The following is a 7,250-nucleotide window of genomic DNA, read 5'->3' as shown; positions in this document are numbered from 1 at the left end:
GACATGAAAATGAAGTTTTAACTCTCCTCATGGCTTTTGGAAGCAAAAAGAGCAGACCATTCTGTGCCAATGAACTGTCTTCTGTCTAGTGATGTGTGTTACTCATCTTGCTACCTACCGGGGTCAGTGTCCAGTCCCTTTTTGTCTTCCAGTTGCTATGCAGATTGTTCTGTAACCATAGCAATGGCCCTCTTATCAGCCTTAGCTCTAGAGTGATATAAACCAGACCCCAGAGTTGATGTCACAGTCCTGAGGAGATCAGGAGGCGTACAGTACGATGCAGTGGATAAATGTTCAATCGTCTCATTCAGTTCCTGGCAGTGGGTGGTTAATTTTTCTCCCGGTGGTGCAGATACATTTCCTGAAAGATATGACATCATTGTCTAATCCTGGTCTATATCATTCTAGCCTTATATGAAAGATTATGCAAAAACCATACAAGAAGAAGTGAAACAATTATGGATGACACTGGAAATGAAATTGTCCAAAAAGTCAATAAAAATTGAAAATTGTATTTTTTTGAGTTGGAACATGTAGCTAGCTACCTTTACTAGAGTTGAGGCTGCATGAGAACCTGACCCCCCCCCCCCCATATAACTCAGGAGTCTTCTTCCATAGGACATTCAGAACAAGCACCGTGATTAGTAGGGGTTGCAAGATGAGGATGACTACTACTGGTAATTGTACATGTTTTGAGCTGCATTTAAAGTGCACCAGAGCAGGGGAAACCCACATGGAGAGCAAAGAGCAGGAGAACCACATGGAGAAGGAGATTAAGGCAGAGGATCTGACATGGCAACACCTGGAGCAGAGGGCACAAGACCGAAAGGGATGGAGGTGCTTCATCGATGGCTTATGTTCTGTAAGGAAAACTAAGGCCTAGCTAAGTAGGCTATGGGTGTGAGTATGAGTACTGTACATTTACAATACATTTTTGTCATTTAGCAGACGCTCTTAGCCAGAGCGGCGACTTATATTCATCTTAAGATAGCTTGGTGGCAAACAGACTACATGGCCAAAAGTATGTGGACACCCCTTGAAATTAGTGGACTTGTCTTTCAGCTACACCCATTGCTGACAGGTGTATAAACTCGAGCATGCATTCTCCATAGACAAACATTGGCAGTAGAAGGGGCTGTACTGACGTTCAATGTGGCACCGTCATAAGATGCCACCGTTCCGACAAGTCAGTTCATCAAATATCTGTCCTGCTAGAGCTGCCCTGGTCAACTGTAAGTGCTGTTATTGTGAAGTGGAAACTTCTAGGAGCGGCTCAGCTGAGAATTGGTAGGCCACACAAGCTCAGAACAGGACCGTCGAGTGCTGAAAAATCGTCTGCAACACACTACCGCGTTCCAAACTGCCTCTGGAAGCTATGTCGGCACAATAAATGTTTGCCGGGAGCTTCATGAAATGGGTTTCCATGGCCGAGCAGCCACCCACAAGCTTAAGATCACCATGTGCAATACCAAGCCTTGGCTGAAGTGGTGTAAAGCTCGCCGCCATTGGACTCTGGAGCAGTGGGAACACGTTCTATGGAGTGATGAATCACACTTCACCATCTGGCAGTCCGACAGAAGAATCTTGTTTGGCGGATGCCAGGAAAACGCTACCTACCCAAATGCATAGTGCTAACTGTAAAGTTTGGTGGAGGAGGAATAATGGTGAGGGGTTGTTTTTCATGGTTCGGCCCCTTGGTTCCAGTGAAGGGGAATCTTAATGCTACAGCATACAATGACATTGTTGATGATTCTGTGCTTCTAACTTTGTGGCAACAGTTTGGGGAAGGCCGTTTCCTGTTTATTTCCTATTTCCTGTTACCAACATTGAAGTGATTGGATTGCTGTATTCGGCGCATGTGACCAATACAATTTGATTTGAGGTGAACGTCCAGCGTACTTACACTACCTGCACCGGAAGCTGACAGAAGTAAAACTGTCTGCCTGGAGTCACAGACATGAAATGGTAGGCGAATGTGTAACACATGGTATATCATCATAATAATGTTATATTAATTGTAGTGTAACCCCCGAGTGAATATTTCAGAAGACAAGAGTTGATAACGAGCCAGCCAAGTTAGCGCTAGCAAGCAAACGGCTAACTCAGTGGAGTGCAGTTTAGTCCACTAACAAACGGCTAACAATCTAACAGCCAGCTAACCAATCACAAACTGTTAGTTACTAGCTAACTAAAGAGTAAAAACAACCTGTTCTTATACTGTAATGCATGTAGCTAGCTAGCCGAAGACAACTGTATTTAGCCACCAGAGAGCCGTGAATCACAACGCAGTCATCTTATCTTGATAGCTAGTTATCAAGATAGCCTCGGCTCCCATTTCACGTTGAAACAAATATACGCGATGAAAACCTGTGACAGAGGCTACTAGCAAGTAGCTATAAATATAATCAAAAAGCACAACTCGGTCACTTCAAAGCTAGCAGAGAACAAAGCCAAATGTAATTATATAATGTACCGAACATAGACAGTAGCCAGCAGTTTTCTTATSCGCTATATTTGGTCAGGATCACATTGGCTCGTTGGTCGATCAAAAAGCGCAATCCAATCACTTCAAAGCTAGTAGAACGAAGCCAAATGTTATGTAATTAATTATATAATGTATCAAGACACAGAACAATGACACAGATATTTCACTGAATGTATAAATGTGAAACATCCGGTTGTTGTTTCCACTCACTACCAAATATGGTGGTGAGAGGAAGCCCAGTGGCCGGCAGTGGGAGAAGATGGAGCGAGATTGATTTTGGACGACTTTTTGGCAGATTTTCTCATCGATTAAACATTTTTGATATCAATACAGTTTTCTGTTTCCAAAACTAAAATCTGTTACGAACTGAGTGAACTTGCGTTGTTTAGAAAGATGGCGAATTGAGTCATTGCACACGCCCACTTCACAGAGTAGGCGTTCCCTAACKGAAATGTGCCAATAGGCTCYTCTCTGCCCACTAGGAGTAATTTGCTTCCATTAAAAACTACAGGCTGTTGTCTATCTTCGATTAGTTATAAGTATCTCTAATAGTAATGTGTTCTTAACCTTTTTATCCTGCYAAGATTGTGTTGGCTCGTTGGTCTAGGGGTATGATTCTCGCTTTGGGTGCGAGAGGTCCCGGGTTCAAATCCCGGACGAGCCCAACATTTTTGAAGAGATCAAACTATTTAGCTAGCTATTATGCTAAGGGACTCCCTAAAAACACGCCATTTTGATACAGCTGTGACCGAAAGTGACTTATTTGTAGCAGGTTAGGAGAGCATTTTCCATAATCAATCAAAAGTATTTCTAAAGCCCATTTTACATCAGCCGATGTCTCAAAGTGCTGTACAGAAACCCAGCGTAAAACCSCAAACAGCAAGCAATGCAGATGTGGAAGCACTGTGGCTAGGAAAAACTCCCTAGAAAGGCAGGAACGTAGGAAGAAACATAGAGAGGAACCAGGCTATGAGGAGTGGCCAGTCCTCTTCTGGCTGTGCCGGGCAAAGATTATAACAGAACATGGCCAAGATGTTCAAATGTTCATAAATGACCATAAATGACCAGCAGGGTCAAATAATAATAATCACAGTGGTTGTAGAGGGTGCAACAGGTCAGCACCTCAGGAGTAAATGTCAGTTGGCTTTTCATCGCCCTTTTCCTAACCTTAACCTAATTCTCCTAACCTGCTACGTTAATTTTCCTAACCTGCTGCGTAAGTTCTCCTAACCTGTCACTTCYGGTCGTAGCTGTATCAAAATGATGTGTTTTTATGGAATCTCATGATACTAAGATCATGCGAATTACTATCTGCACACATACCTCTGCACACATTCAACTAGGAACATTCTCAACAGATCTCATGCGTTGGTGGTCAGCACCGCAGCCAGACATATATAGCCGTAACAGACAATTTGGTGACCTTATTTTTCTGCTGCTTTTTGAGACGCGGTTCGATCCCACGCGAACCCGCAGCAGCAGTGGTCGTTGACCCGGGTTTCAATGCAATGCATCTTTTAAATGAGTTGCTAGGGAGGCTGCAGTGCATCTTTTAAATGAGTTGCTAGGGAGGCTGCAGTGCATCTTTTAAATGAGTTGCTAGGGAGGCTGCAGTGCATCTTTTAAATGAGTTGCTAGGGAGGCTGCAGTGCATCTTTTAAATGAGTTGCTAGGGAGGCTGCAGTGCATCTTTTAAATGAGTTGCTAGGGAGGCTGCAGTGCATCTTTTAAATGATGTTGTCTTTGTGATTGCCATAATAGATCAGCAATATGTCATTGAGCTGTTATAGTTGGAGCGATTGATTCACGTCTGACATTGTAGCAAATAGCAATGCTTGCATTTAGCTATAGATTTTACTTTCATTTTGACTTTCCGTTTCATATCATTTTCTTCTACTCAAATACAATATTCTGAGAAAAATACAAAGTGTGTCAGTGTCACAACTAGGCGTAATCCCTCCTCTTTTCAGGAGTCACCTTGTAGTCGTATGGAGGTTAGACACTGACTTTACGTCTCAAATGGCACCCTATTCCCCATAGGGCTCTGGTCTAAAGTAGTGCACTATATAGGGAATAGGGTGCCATTTGGGACACTGCCGTGCTAAGGGGATCTGTCAAAGCTGATGCCTGGATGGGAGTAGCCAGGAGACAGACACTGACTGCTAAACACCCACCCCACCCTCCCTCCCCGCCGCAGGGGCCCAGCACACTAGCGGAAAACTGAGAGGCTTCAAAACCTCCTGGCTTTAAGGTAAACCTTAACCGCATCACATCACTAGCCCGCCATCTTGATTTTCCATCACAAGACCTTTTGTTAAGTCCCCCCAGTACAAGGCCTTTTGTTAAGTCCCCTCAGTACAAGGCCTTTTCTGGTCTTTAAGTACACAGATACAGCATGCCTCACCGTTTCTTTCTATGCCAATCTAATTCATAACCAAACAGCTGCACAAAATACACTGGTGAAATTGAAAATATCTTGTTCCAAATGATGTAAGGTAAGATTGCAAATGCAAGTGGTTTTGCATTTTATATCATTTTAAATGCATTGCAATTTTTTATGAAAATGAAAGTTAGTTCCCACAGAAAGGAACTAGAACTCAACAGCAGTATGTGGACACCCCTTCAAATGAGTGGATTTGGCTATTTCATCCACACGCGTTGCTGACGGGTGTATAAAATCGAGTACACAGCATTGCAATCTCCATCAGCCTTACTGAAGAGCTGAGTGACTTTCAAAGTGGCACCACCATAGGATGCCACCTTACCAAAAAGTCAGTTTGTGAAATTTCTGCCCTGCTAGAGCTGCCCCGGTCWACTGTAAGTGCTGTTATTGTGAAGTGGAAACTTGTAGGAGTGGCTCGGCTGAGAATTGGTAAGCCACACAAACTCACAGAACAGGACCGCCGAGTGCTGAAGTCTGTAAAAATAGTCTGTCCTCAGTTGCAACACTCACTACCGAGTTCCAAMCTGCCTCTGGAAGCAACATCAGCACAATAACTGTTTGTCGGGAGCTTCATGAAATGGGTTTCCATGGCCGAGCAGCCGCACACAAGCCTAAGTTCACCTAACTGTAAAGTTTGGTGGAGGAGGAATAATGGTCTGTGGCTGTTTTTCATGGTTTGGGCCCCTTGGTTCCAGTGAAGGGAGATCTTAACACTACAGTGTACAATGATATTCTAGACGGTTCTGTGCTTCCAACTTTGTGGCAACAGTTTGGGGAAGGCCCTTTCCTGTTTCAGCATGACAATGCCCCCGTGCACGATTGACGGTCGCACAGAGCCCTCGACCTCAACCCATCGAACACCTTTGGGATGAATTGGAACGTCGACTGGAGCCAGGCCTAATCGCCCAACATAAGTGCCCGACCTCACTAATGCTCTTGTGGCTGAATGGAAGCAAGTCCGGCAGCAATGTTCCAACATCTAGTGGATGCCTTCCCAGAAGAGTGGAGGCTGTTATTGCAGCAATGTTACCACTCTATGGAAAGCCTTCCCAGAAGAGTGGAGGCTGTTATAGCAGCAAAGGGGGGACCAACTCCATATTAATGCCCATGATTTTGTAATGAGATGTTCGACAAGCAGGTGTCCACATACTTTTGGTAATGTAGTTAGGTCCTACAGAGTACAATTCAGTTCTTGATTAAAATGTAATGTAATATTAATGTGATCACAATCCACAGTAGGAAGATCACAGCACCAGGGGTCAGTGTCTACTTTTAAAGTTGACTTGACCACCTAGTCCAAGTTAGGATTGGGAATGGCCATGGACCTACAATACAATATTAGCAACTTAACGCAGAACCTCACAATACAATATTATCACGATATTTAGGTGCCGATACGAATATATGTATTGCTATTCTATTGTATCACGATTTATCATATTCTACATGTACTGTGACTCAATGTGATTTTTATTTTGATTCGATGTTTCAAACATATTGCTCACCACGACTGGTACAGAGGGACACGAGCCATGAGAACATCAGTTTTGATCATTCATGGAAATTAAAGTGCTGAAAACATGGAAGATGGAGGGAGACACGCTCAGTCACTTCACCCTACCTATATGTACAATTCTCTAGCCCTGTACCCCGCAACACTGAGCTGGTACAGGGGTACCACCCTGTAATAAAACCTCCGATTTTTGGCGGCAGGTGAACAGCTGACTGCTTCCAGCTAACTTGTAACTGACTTAGCAAAAAAAGCTATTTTGTGGGGGCAGAATTGAATATTGGAGTCATACCAATCATATTATATTTTCAAAAAATATTGGCGATACTCTAACTGTGATGTAGGATCCCCCCAATCCTATCCATGTCATATGTGCTTCAAGTAGGTTTGATGTTTGGCCTACTGTTGTTAGGGCATGAATGGACCTACTGTGGTTAGGGCTGATGGACTAACTGGTTTTGATTAGGGCATGATGGACGACTGTTGTTAGTGGCATGATTGACTTACTGTTAGTTAGGGCATGAATGGACACTGTTGTTAGGGCATGCATGGCACTATCTGTTGTTAGTAGCATGATGGACTACTGTTGTTAGGGATGCTGACTACTGTTGTTATGGGCATGATGGATCACTGTTGTTAGGGCATGAATGGATCTGTGCTAGTCTGTCTGTTTAGGGCATGGATGGACTACTGTTGTTTAGGGCATGATGGACTACTGTTGTTTAGGGCATGATGGCCTACTGTTGTTAGGGCATGACTGGATCTACTGTTGTTAGGGCATGATGGACTACTGTTGTTAGGGCATGGTGGAC

General features: G+C 43.7%; 1 non-coding gene across 1 annotated transcript; it reads left to right on the top strand.

Annotated features, from left to right (window-relative positions):
- The first annotated feature begins 3,077 nt into the window (after window positions 1-3,077).
- trnap-ugg (transfer RNA proline (anticodon UGG)) lies at window positions 3,078-3,149 on the top strand. Its single transcript has one exon. It is a non-coding gene; the product is annotated as a tRNA-Pro (tRNA).
- The last annotated feature ends 4,101 nt before the right edge of the window (window positions 3,150-7,250 follow it).

The sequence above is a fragment of the Salvelinus sp. IW2-2015 genome, unplaced genomic scaffold, assembly GCF_002910315.2.
Source record: "Salvelinus sp. IW2-2015 unplaced genomic scaffold, ASM291031v2 Un_scaffold1056, whole genome shotgun sequence".
Lineage (NCBI taxonomy): Eukaryota > Metazoa > Chordata > Actinopteri > Salmoniformes > Salmonidae > Salvelinus > Salvelinus sp. IW2-2015.
The sequence above is the reverse complement of the archived record's forward strand: the minus strand, read 5'-3'. Positions and strand labels throughout refer to the sequence as shown.